We start from the raw sequence: 10,963 nt of genomic DNA on the forward strand, positions 1-10,963 counted from the left end.
GACGAGCTCATCTTTAATTTCTCCTCCTCCCCCTCCGCATTCTGTGCATCAGGGACGGTCCCGTCTCAGCCTTGGAAAGCCTCCTTACTTCTTCCTCTCCTTCCCATCCAACCTGTCTCAGTTCTAGTCCTCAGCTCTCCTTTCCTTGCTGGAGGAAAGTGGCGTCTTCCTTCTGCTTGCTCACCAGGTGCTGCTCTGTCCTGCCCATTCCCGCCCCACGCCCTCTGTGACCCCTCGTTGCGGTTTCCGAGGCCTCCTCGGTCTGGCCTCAGACCCCCTTCCATGCTCCTGGCTCATGCTCCCCTAAATGTCCCTCCTTTCCAAGGGATTGAACCCCCACTTCTGTGCCTTTGTTCTAGCCATCCCCTCAGCCTGAATACCCCATCCCCAGCCCTCCTGTCCTTCATCAGTCCCCTCTTCAGGATCCCCTGATAGTCCCCCTGGCTGGGCAGGTCCCTACCTGAAGGAGCCTGCCCGAGAGTCTCTCCTTGCCGGAGAGGTCTGTGCCCCTATGTGCCCAGCCCAGAACCTGGGGCATGGACTGGGCTGGATGGAGCAGGCCCATGCCCCAATCCACAGGGAGGTCCTAGCCAGGCCCTATGCCCAGCCCCACTGCATCCCTGTGAGCCCCTCTGTCTCCTTCCCCCCACAGCTCTGCTCTCCTACAAGGGACAGTTAGTGGCCTCGGCCACTCCCAGTGCTGTGGCTGGAACCCCCATAATAAAACACGTGGAACCCTCCTAAGTGCCAAGCTCTGTGCCAAGCATTCCACCTGCTTTACCACACTGAGTCTTAGAAACCCCCTGGGGGCCCCGTCACTGACCCCAGTGCACACATAGGAAAATGAAAAGCAGACACGGAAAGAAAGGTGCTCCAGTTCACCCAGCTCACAGCCCTGAAGTTGACCTTTGAACCTATCTGCTGCATTCAGTATGTTGGGGGCACGCACACTACCAGCTGGGAGATGAAGGGACAGGCAGGGCACTTAGAACCCGAGTGAAGGCCCAGCTGTGATCTCAGCCCAGGAACTGTGCTGGGTGGGAGGTGCTGAAACCAGGGGACCAGGAAGGTGCCAAGGTGGCTTTGGCCAGAGACCTCAGGAAGAAACTCAGGGCCTGCAGCCAGGCCCTTGGCCTCCCTTCCAGATGTCCCCACCTTCAAGGGCTCTTCCTGGATGTCCCTGTCTGAAGCACCCAGTTGTTTTCTCTCTGTTGCCCTGGGTACATCTTGTACAGCATTTGTCCCCACCTGACATTATCTATGACTTGGCATTCTCATGGTCTCTCTTCCTTAGCTGTGGGGACCCTGGATTTTTCCCATCACCTTGTCCTTGCCCGAGTGTCAAGACCTTGACCACAATGCAGTTGGGGGGGAAGCCAGATTGACAAAGTCAAAGCAGAGTGGTGGCAGCGGGGGGCAGGGAGGAAATAGGGTAGAGAGTCTGAGGCCTGTGGGTCTCTGGTTCTGACAACCAGGCCCCTTGGGTTTACTGTTTGATGGACAGGCCATGACAGGGAGCTGGTCTCCTACTACAAGATGCAAATAGGGGGCCTGGGTGGCTCAGTCAGTTAGGCGTCCCACTCTTGATTTCAGTTCAGGTCATGATCTCAGTTTGTGGGTTCGAGCCCTGCCTCAGGCTCTGTGCTATCAGTGCAGAGCCTGCTTAGGATTCTCTCTCTCTCTCCCTCTTTCTCTGCCCCTCACCTGTACTCTCTCTCTCTTTCTCTTTCTCTCTCAAAATAAATAAACTAAAAAAAAAAAAAAAAAAAAGATGCAAATAAAGCCACAAGTGTTTGGGGCATATAGGAAGGTAGGCCCCAGAGTCGGGATTGCCAAGGGCCCATCGCCTGGGACTGCGAGAAGGGGGGTGGGCTGGAGCTGGGCAGAGCCCAGAAAAGCCAGCAGGACCTGAAGGACCTCTTCCTTGCTTCACAGGGTCACTGGGCCGAGCTCCCCTCCCCCAGCACTCCATCATCATTTCAAGTGATTGGAACCGAAGGGGATCGTTAGCTAATTAAAGCCGAGGCCACTAATTGCCCCTTGTAGGAGAGCAGGGCTGTGGAGGGAAGGAGGCAGAGGGGCTCAGAGGGACGCAGGGGGGCCGGGCATAGGGCCTGGCTAGGACCTCCCTGCAGACTGTGTTTTGGAGGGGGGCCCTGTCACAGACTCCCTGAAGTGGAATTGTGGGATAGAGGACAAGAGTGCCCGAATCAGAGTTCCCATTGAACACCCGCGTGTCATGGGGAACATCCATGCCCACCTCTACCCACAGCCAGCCACCCAGAGTTGTGGGCTGAGGTGGTGAGTGGCACAAAGCCCCCACAGACATCCCATGGATGCAGCGACAGGCCAGATCTGAGGACAGCCAGCAGAAGACCAGGGGCCCCAGCCCCACACTGGCCCCCCAAGCAGGAAGCCTGGCTGCCAATCTCTGCCTCCCCGCCTCCCCTCGCAGAGATGCCAGCTACTGGTATACATCCACACGTTCGACAGTACCAGCCTCACCTGGGGCTGCCCAGAGCCCAGCACCAAGCTCCCCCCCACCCCACCCCCACCCCAGCAGGATGTTCCAGGACCTTCCATAGAAACTACCAAAGATGGTTATTCGTTTTCCATTGCCGTGTAACAAACTTCCACAAACGTAGCAACTTAAAACAGCAAATTTATGATCTCAGGTTGTGTCGGTCAGAAGTCCAGGCTCCACGAGGCTGGGTTCTCCGCTCGGGGCCTCACTGGGCTGAAGTCGGGGTTGGTGGGGGCTGAGGCTTCTCTTCCAAACTCACTGGGGGAGCCAGAATCGGCATAGAATGAAGGCGTCCCTTCTTTAGTGGCTATTAACTGGGGGCTGTTCTCAGCGACTAGAACTCAGCTGCACCCCTTGCCTTGTGGCCCCTCCACCTCCAAAGTCATCAGTGGACAGTCTCCTTGGCACTGAATCCTTGTCATGCTTCGAATCTGTCTTCCTCACCTCCACCAGCCAGAGAAACTCCTTTAAAGGGCCCGAGTAATGAGGTTAGGGTTAAGTTCAACTAATTCGGAATCTTAGTAACAACTGCAAAATCCCTTCATAACAGTACCTGGATTTGTGTTGAACGATGGGGAAAGTGTGCACATACACTAGGGGCCAGGAAAACCGGGGGGCATCTTAGAATTCTGCCTCCCACAAAGGAGCAAAGAGCAAAGGTAAAAAAAATTTGTCCTGTTTAATCCTCACAGCAATTCTGGGCGTAGATGCTACTATATCTCCATTTTACAGAGGCAGAACCTGAGGCCCTGAAGTTAGGTGACAGTCGCAAAGTCACACAGCTGGTAAGTGGCCAAGCTAGGATACTAGGGTAACACAAGGTCTGATCCAGGCCTTACCGTGTGTTCTTGGGAAAGTGAGTAACTTTCGTTTTCTCGTGAAACGAAAGGTTCTGAGGCCCATTCCCCACCAACCAGGAAGCCAGATTCCAAGGCCCACAGGGGATCAGGGGGCTCAGGCCCGGCCCCTCCTCAGCCAATGGGCAGGAGGTGTGCCTGATGGGCACTCGTGGTAACCAATGAGATGAGGCGGGGCTGGGGTCTCTGATGTCCGCCATCTAATTGCGGCCATTCTGGCTTCTGCAACCCAAAGACATAATATTACGCGGCACGGAGACTTATGGTTGCCAGGGGGCCCCTGACAGCCACAGGAACCCCAAGATTAATGGCCAGGAAATTGCTGTTCACCCGAGCGGGTTGGGCCCCTTAGAGCACAGAATAGGGGCTTTCAGACCTTTGCCCAGGGGTGAGGGTGTGTGTTGGGGGGTGCCTTTCCCACCTCTAAACTCGGGCTCGCCCCTCTCAGGGGCAGGCTCCCCCTCTCAGGGGCAGGCTCCCGTGGGCTACAGCTCTGGAGGGGGAAGGGACTGCAGAGGCGGCTGTGGCAGCCCTCTCCCCCTCCCCATGAGGAGGACTATCAGTCAGCCTTGGCGCAGCCCCCCCCCCCCCCAGAATCAGCCTCCCCCGCCCCCCGCCCCCGCCCCCATGCTTGAGCGGCCTCCCTCAGTAATGGGGCTTAATCATAACATGCATTAGCTAGGGCCTGCTGCCTGCAATTACCTCTTCAATCAGCCACCCACCACCACCGCCCCCAGCCTCAGGCCACCTGTGGGGACACACCCCTCCCCAGCCCTCCCCGGCCCCCTCCCCAAATGCAGCACAGGGGCTGCAGGCTGTGCCCACGGACCAAGAAGTGACCCCTCCGGCCGCAGTGGTCTGGGAAGGGGGAGGCCAGTGGACAGAGAGCTTCAGCTCAGGGTCACAGGCAATTATTTTAAAAGCCTGTTGAAAACTGTGCCGGTTCCCAGTGCAGAGGGCTCATCCTGAGGGTTGCGCTGCCCCAGGTTGAGGACACGCTTGCACGCACACCCAAGTGGTCACACACACACACACACACACACACACACACACATAGATGGGCATGTACCAGGGCACATGTGGACCCTGAAGATATGGGTACTGGCTGTCTCCAAGGTGCAGACGCACAGGGAGGTCCCACCTGAGTGACCAGCCCTCGGCCATCGGGGTGCTTCCCTGCACCGCTCCCCTCTGCCCTGTCCCTAGCACAGACCCACTCATGTCCCGTGGCTCCCCATCCCCAGACCTGGGGCACAGGGGCCCTGAATCAGAGGACTTCCTATGCCTTCCTGCCTCAGAGCCGGGGTGGCCGCTGGAGAAAAGGGGGAGAAAGACCTGGCGGGGACAGTGGAGGAGGGGACTGCTGTTGTGCGGTGATTCTCTCTAATTGCTGTTTTGCTGAGAGGTAATTAAAATCCCTTTTTATTTCACACGTCAGAGCCCTCACCAGCCTGCGGAGAGGGCGCAGGGGAAGGCCAGGAGGTGGGGGCAATAGAGGGCCGGGCTGCCTGGCACAGGGAGGGGACGGGGAGGTGGCCCTTCTGAGCCCAGGCGGCCAGCCCAGCCCACCTGCCAAGAGGCCCCATGGCGGGAGTCCCCAACCCAGCCCCTCCCCCAGCAGCGAGCACCTGGGGTCTAGTGCTGGCCAGGATCTGCGCGGCCCGCTGCAGCCAAAGAGGCCATGAGAATGAAGTCAGTGGCATCTCCAGAGTGCCTCCTACATGCCGGGCATTTTGCTGAGCTGCCAACTTGCAGAATTGTTGCAAAAATCACTACTCGGTGGATACCACTGTCATCCCATGTGTATGAAGCGGAGACTCAGATCAAGAAACAGCAAGACCCCTGGCCTGTAGGTGCTGGAACTGGATTTGAACTGGTCTGACCCCAAACTCAGAAGCACTGTGTCAACCCACCCACTCCAGCCCACACAACTGTCCCTTCCTACAGAGCCCACCTTGTTCCACGGCCCTGCCCTGCCCCTCCTCAGAGCCCTTGCCCAGGCCCATGCACCTGTACCTTGCTTGCCACTCTGGACTCCACGGTCCCCTGCTGACAGGTCCTCTGGGGCAGGAGAGCCGGGGTTTGCCCTGTCCCTCAGGACCTATGGACATGCTCCAGATGCCTGGCAGGGCCAAGAGGCCGTGGCCAGACCAGAGCCGAGCCCAGTGCCCAGCCAGAGTCAGGGCGGAAAGGAGCAAGGCCCCTGCCTTCCCCTGAGCTGGCCGGGGACATGGGTGGGGCAGGTGAAAGCACCCCTCCGCACTGGACCCCCTTTCTCTCTCCTGTTCTTCCCCTTCCCTTGGACCTGGAGTTGCATCACCCTGTCCTTTTCATCCTCCCCTTCTCCACCCCACCCACACCACCATCACCACCCACCATCATCGCCATCAGCATCGCCATCATCAACGTCTCTGTCATCATCACCATCGTCATCATCAAGTACTTGCTACTCTGCCTGATGTGTGTGGGGAGTGGGGGTGGGGGACGTTGGGGACTGCAGAGGAAGGACCAAAGGGGTCCCGAGACCCACTAGCAGTTACCTCAGCCTCTCAAGGGCAGGCATGGAGACCCCTGTTGTCCATGTAGCTCAGCGCAATGACATATCTATACACAACTAGATGCAGAAAGGGAGGGAGGGCAGAGGCACAGATTAGGGGGACTTTCTTGGGTCTGCAGAGTGAGGCGGGGTGATCTCTACTGCGTGGAGCAGCCAGGCCTGGGGGTACGGAAGGGTCTTTTCATCTTGTAGCCCCAGTGCACAGTGCTGGCATTAGGAGGTACTTAACGTTTAAGGGATGAAAGAATGAATGAAAACATTTTCAGGATTAAAACTGTCCCTTAATAGGACATGACACCCAGTGAGGTAGCCCCCCATCACTAGAGCAATAGGATTAAAACCTCAGGCTCTGGTGTCAGACTAATCTGGATTAAAAGCCAGAGCTACCATTTCCTAGCTGTGCACAGGTCACTGGTCCTCTTTAAGCCTCAGTTTCCTTACCCAAAAGTGGAGCCAAGTATCTGTCTGAGACCCTGAACAAGGAGGTCAGGGGAGAGCCTGGTCCCATGACCAAGCCTCCAGCCTGGAGAGTGGCTCAGGCGGGCAGCTCCTGTCTAAGCACCCCCAGGAGGGAAGGCGAGGGCCAGCCAGAAGCTCTGAACCTCTCTCTCCCCCGTCCTCTTCCAGGCATCCAGTGACCTCCTCCCCACACCTCATTTCTCTCCACCGAGGAGCAGCTGGGCATAGCTGATCCCAACAAGACCAACTTCCCGGCCCACTGCCCAGTGCGGTGAGGCACCCCCTTGGGACAGGGCCAGGAGACGGGACAGAGGGCAGAGACTTCAGGAGCAAGCCTCCTGAGGTATCTGGGGGTCACTGGGACACCCAGGATGGGGGCTCCATGGAGGCCAGTGGAATTTCACGCCAGACATAGGTCCTCTCCCTGATACACACTGAGCCACCTTGCCCCAGCCCTTTTTGTCTCTGAGCCTCATTTTCCTCATCTGTAACATGGGAATATTTACAGGACCGACCTCTCAGGTATGTTGTGATGTTGTGAAAGCCCCCAGCAGTAAGTCTGGCATAGACTAGGGCCATACACACGCGCGCGCACACACACACTGGCGGCTGACCATTCCCTGGGCGTTGCTGGCGTCTCTGGGGAGCCCTGGAGCCCCCTCCCTCCAGCCCTCTTGGCACATCTGTGGCAGGCAGTACACACGGCTCCCCGCTCCTGTCAATGTTCCCTGCCGGCTAATGGGCCAATTTTTTAGCATTACGGAGATTTGGCCAATTTGGCAGCCCTGAAAGAGGCGCAGAGAGTGAACCGTTGCCTGGGGGCGGGGCGGGGTGTGGAAGCAAGGAGGGCAGAGGAGAGGGCCTTGGGAAGGGGAAGGGGCTGCGGGCAGCCCACTTCTCAGGCGGCTCCCCGCCGGGCCCCTCCAAGTCCTGGGCAAGTGGGGTGGAGCCAGGGGGCAGGCTTCTCGCCCTCCGCTCGCCCTCCTCCCACCCCTGCATAGGCCCCGTGCTATGCACTTTGCATATATTTTCTTTTAATCCTCCAATAACCCTATGCGGCCAGTTCTATTATTTGCTCCAGCCTTCCTGGTGTGGAACTCGGGCTCAGAGCTTGCCCAAGGTCACAAAGCCAGGAACTGATGGAGCTGAATGTGAGCCGAGGCTGAAAGCCAGGACTTTTAACCATGAGTGAGATCAGTTTTTAGCTAAAGGTGCAGAATTAGGCCAGGACACCTTTCCCCCACCCCATGCACCCCCCCCCCCAACACACACACACACACACACACACACACACACACTCCAGGAGTCTCAGCCTCCCAGGCTGCTCAAGAGTCCCACCAGGCACACATGGACCCTATGTCTTTTCCCCCCTGACTGAGGGTACCTCAGTTCCAACACCCCTAGACCCAGCATCTCTGCAGGAAGAGCCCTGAGGTCCACAACTGCCAGGCATGGGCAGGGATCCCAGCCCAAAGCTGGGCTCTCCCCTCCTACCCAGGCTGTGGGCTGGGGCCCCCATGCCAGCTGTGGCTTCTGGAGTCCCTCCTGGGGTCAATGCCAGGCTGGAAGTGAGCATCAGCTGTGCCCTCTACCACACACTCTGGGCCCTTTGGGAGCAAGGAGGCAGATCTGCCAGGGAGGATCAGGAGGGGAGTGGAGTGGAGGTGCAGGGGAGGGGACTGCCTCTGAGCAGGGGGAGGGGCTGCTGTGCTCTGTGCATTAAGCGATCAGAGAGCACAATATTTCATTGCCGGCAATCGCAGCCAAGACATCAACTACTTGGGGAGAGCAGCCTTAAAAGCCTTTTGATTTTATTTCTTCCACTTCATTTTTTTTTTTTTTCCTTTCCTTGCTGGTGTCCTTGACAATGCCTCCCTTCCCCCTCTGCTGCCCCTTCCTCAAAGCCCCGTAGGAGGCCCAGGAGCCTGAGTAAAGGCGGAGGCCAGGGGCCAAGGGCCTGGGGGCCTGCAGGCGTGCATGTGGGGACACGTGTGTGCACACGTGTGGCTGGGATACTACTGTGGCTCCCTGTGTCCCTATGTGTGCAACCTGGGCGCCACTGTGTGCCTGTCTGGAAGCATGCTCCACGGGCATATACCTGTGTGTCCAAGTAGGCCCCGTGTGCACATATGTGTGCGTGCCTGGGTGTGTACGAGCACGCGTGGACCTCACTGTGCACGCCCTCACCAGAAAGCTCCACCAAGGTAAGAGACGTGGGGGGCAGGGCCAGGGGAGGGTGGCAGATTCAGAGGGCAGAGAGGACAAGGGCGGGGAGGAGGGATGGAGGGGTCGCACTTAGGAGTCAGCCCAGCTGGGCCGAACCGTGGACCCAGCGGAGACCTCTGAGGCCCAGGGCGTCCCCCAGAGGAGTGGCGCGTGAAGACACAGGTGCGCACACCGCGGGCGCCAGCAGGCACTCACTGCAGAGGCCGGAGGGGGCCGGGTCGCCGCGGGACTCCTGGCCGGGCGCCCATGACGTCAGCGGCCGTCCGTGACGTCACCGCCCCGCCCCCGCCCGCCGGGAGCTCCATCTCCGCGCAATGGCAGGCGGCGGGGAATCGCACATCTGTCTTGTCGGGAATTAGTTAATTGAATCAAGCGGCCCGAGCTGCCGCAGCGACCTCGGCCCTGGCCCAGAAGGAGGCTGAGCTGCCGGCAGGGGGAGGCGGGGAAGGCTCAGCCTGGAGGCCGGCGTGGGGGAGGGGACCTACCTAGACTGGAGCGTGGAGACCGAGCTCCCTCGGGAATATGGGTCAACGTCCGGCTCAGCCCCTGCCCCAACCCAGCGAAGACCGGGACCAAGGGCCTGGCGCCAGCCGGTGGAGCTGGCAGGCTGGGTGCGGCCCGGGCCTCGGGGCACAGGGCGGAGGGGTCTCTCCCTCCCCCAGGCCGCCCCTGGCCCGCCGCCCTCGGGCCCGCAGGCTCCCCCTCTCCGGGCACCGGCCCCTCGGGCTTGTCCCCTCCCTTCTAGCCTCGCCTCCGCCCACCGGTGCCGAGAAACGCTGCAAATTCCCGTGCCCGGGGCGCACGGTCTCCCCACCCCCGCCCTCCCCGGAGCGCGTTCCGGGGCATCTCGGGATGAGCCGCCGCCGGGCCATTTGTCCCTTCAAGCGCCAGGGAGATTTCCTCCCGCTCCGAGCTCCATCCTGTCCCCCTGGCCCTGTGTCCCCTTGGGGGAGGGGGGAGGCCTCCGGGGACCTGTTCCGAGGTCTCCCTCCCTCCCTCTCCGCACACCTCCACCCTTAGTCACCCTCCCTCTCTCACTCGTCCCTTCGATGTGTCGATGTGTCAAGAACCTGGCGCTCAGAGTCGGGGCTCCAGCCCCAGCCCTGCCTCTTGTGAATCTCTTGCCAGACTTGAGCACGGAACCTCTCTGAGCCCAGTTTCCACAACTGACACTGGGCAACAATAAAATGAACCTAGCTCGTTCGGTAAAATTAAACAAATGCAAAAGGCATGGGACATATCTGGTTCTGGTAGCCAGTGCATTGTTGTTTTGTAAGCGGAGGAGGCAGAACTATCACGAAGGGGTGGCGTCTCTGGAAGAGTCCCTGGGGACTTACTTGATGCCAGAAAGCACGGCAGTGAGGCCTGTGGCCATCTCTAGGGCCAAGGCGTCTGGGTGGGGCCACTGCTGGGGTCCATCATGACGGGGAGGCCCAGACACACTAGGCTCCCCCAGGACCCAGGCTTTACTTCCCTCATCCCATCCAGGCCCAACAGTGCCCCACTGGCCTTCTCTCATTAATTCCACACCTTGGCAGACTCCTTAGAGTTCCATGGATTGTCAACTTTATCCTAAGTGCTTCATCCTTGAGCAGTATCATCTCCATTTCACAGAAGGGAAAGTAGAGGTTCAGAGAGGTTAAGTGACTTGCTACAGACTGCACAGCTATGACCTCACATAGCCAAAATGTGAACCCAAGTTCTCTGGCCTCAAATGTCAGCCACTCTCCACTGCTCTGCCTCCCCCTCGAGGACCACTCAGTTGCTAGGAGACAGCAAGCCAGTGGTTACTATGGGAACCTGGCTGATGTGGAGAGTGGAAAGAGTTGGTGTCCAGACAGCAGTGGGAAGGCTCCAGGTAGGCTCCACAGCCCCTTCCTGCCCCTTCCATGAAGGCAGCGCTTGGCTTTCAGCTCTGGGGTCTGGGTTCCAGGCAGCAGGTGCTCAGTGACAAGGCCAGAAAAAGGGGTGATGATAGCAGGTTACTCTCGACACAGCCCCCAGACCAAGAGCCCTGGTGGAGGATGTGGCCTCAGCCATGGAACTGAGGGGCAGACAGGCCAGGCCAGAGAGCCTCTCACTCCTTCTTCCCCCAAATGGCTCCAGTCACACCAGCTCTGCTGCTGAGGGCAGTGCAGAGCTGGGGGGCGGGGGGGGGGGGGAGGGCAGGGAAACCAGAAGGAGGGAGGGCAGGACCACGGTGGGGAACAGAGAACAGAGCCGTGGTGAGTGTTCCAGACGTGAACGAACACCTCCGTGTTCTCATCTGTAACAGGGGGGTGACATGAGTCCCTCGCCCCCAGCTACTGTGTTGAGAAAATGAACCAAGATACAAAGCAC

This window comes from Acinonyx jubatus, chromosome C1 (assembly GCF_027475565.1).
Source record: "Acinonyx jubatus isolate Ajub_Pintada_27869175 chromosome C1, VMU_Ajub_asm_v1.0, whole genome shotgun sequence".
Taxonomy (NCBI): domain Eukaryota; kingdom Metazoa; phylum Chordata; class Mammalia; order Carnivora; family Felidae; genus Acinonyx; species Acinonyx jubatus.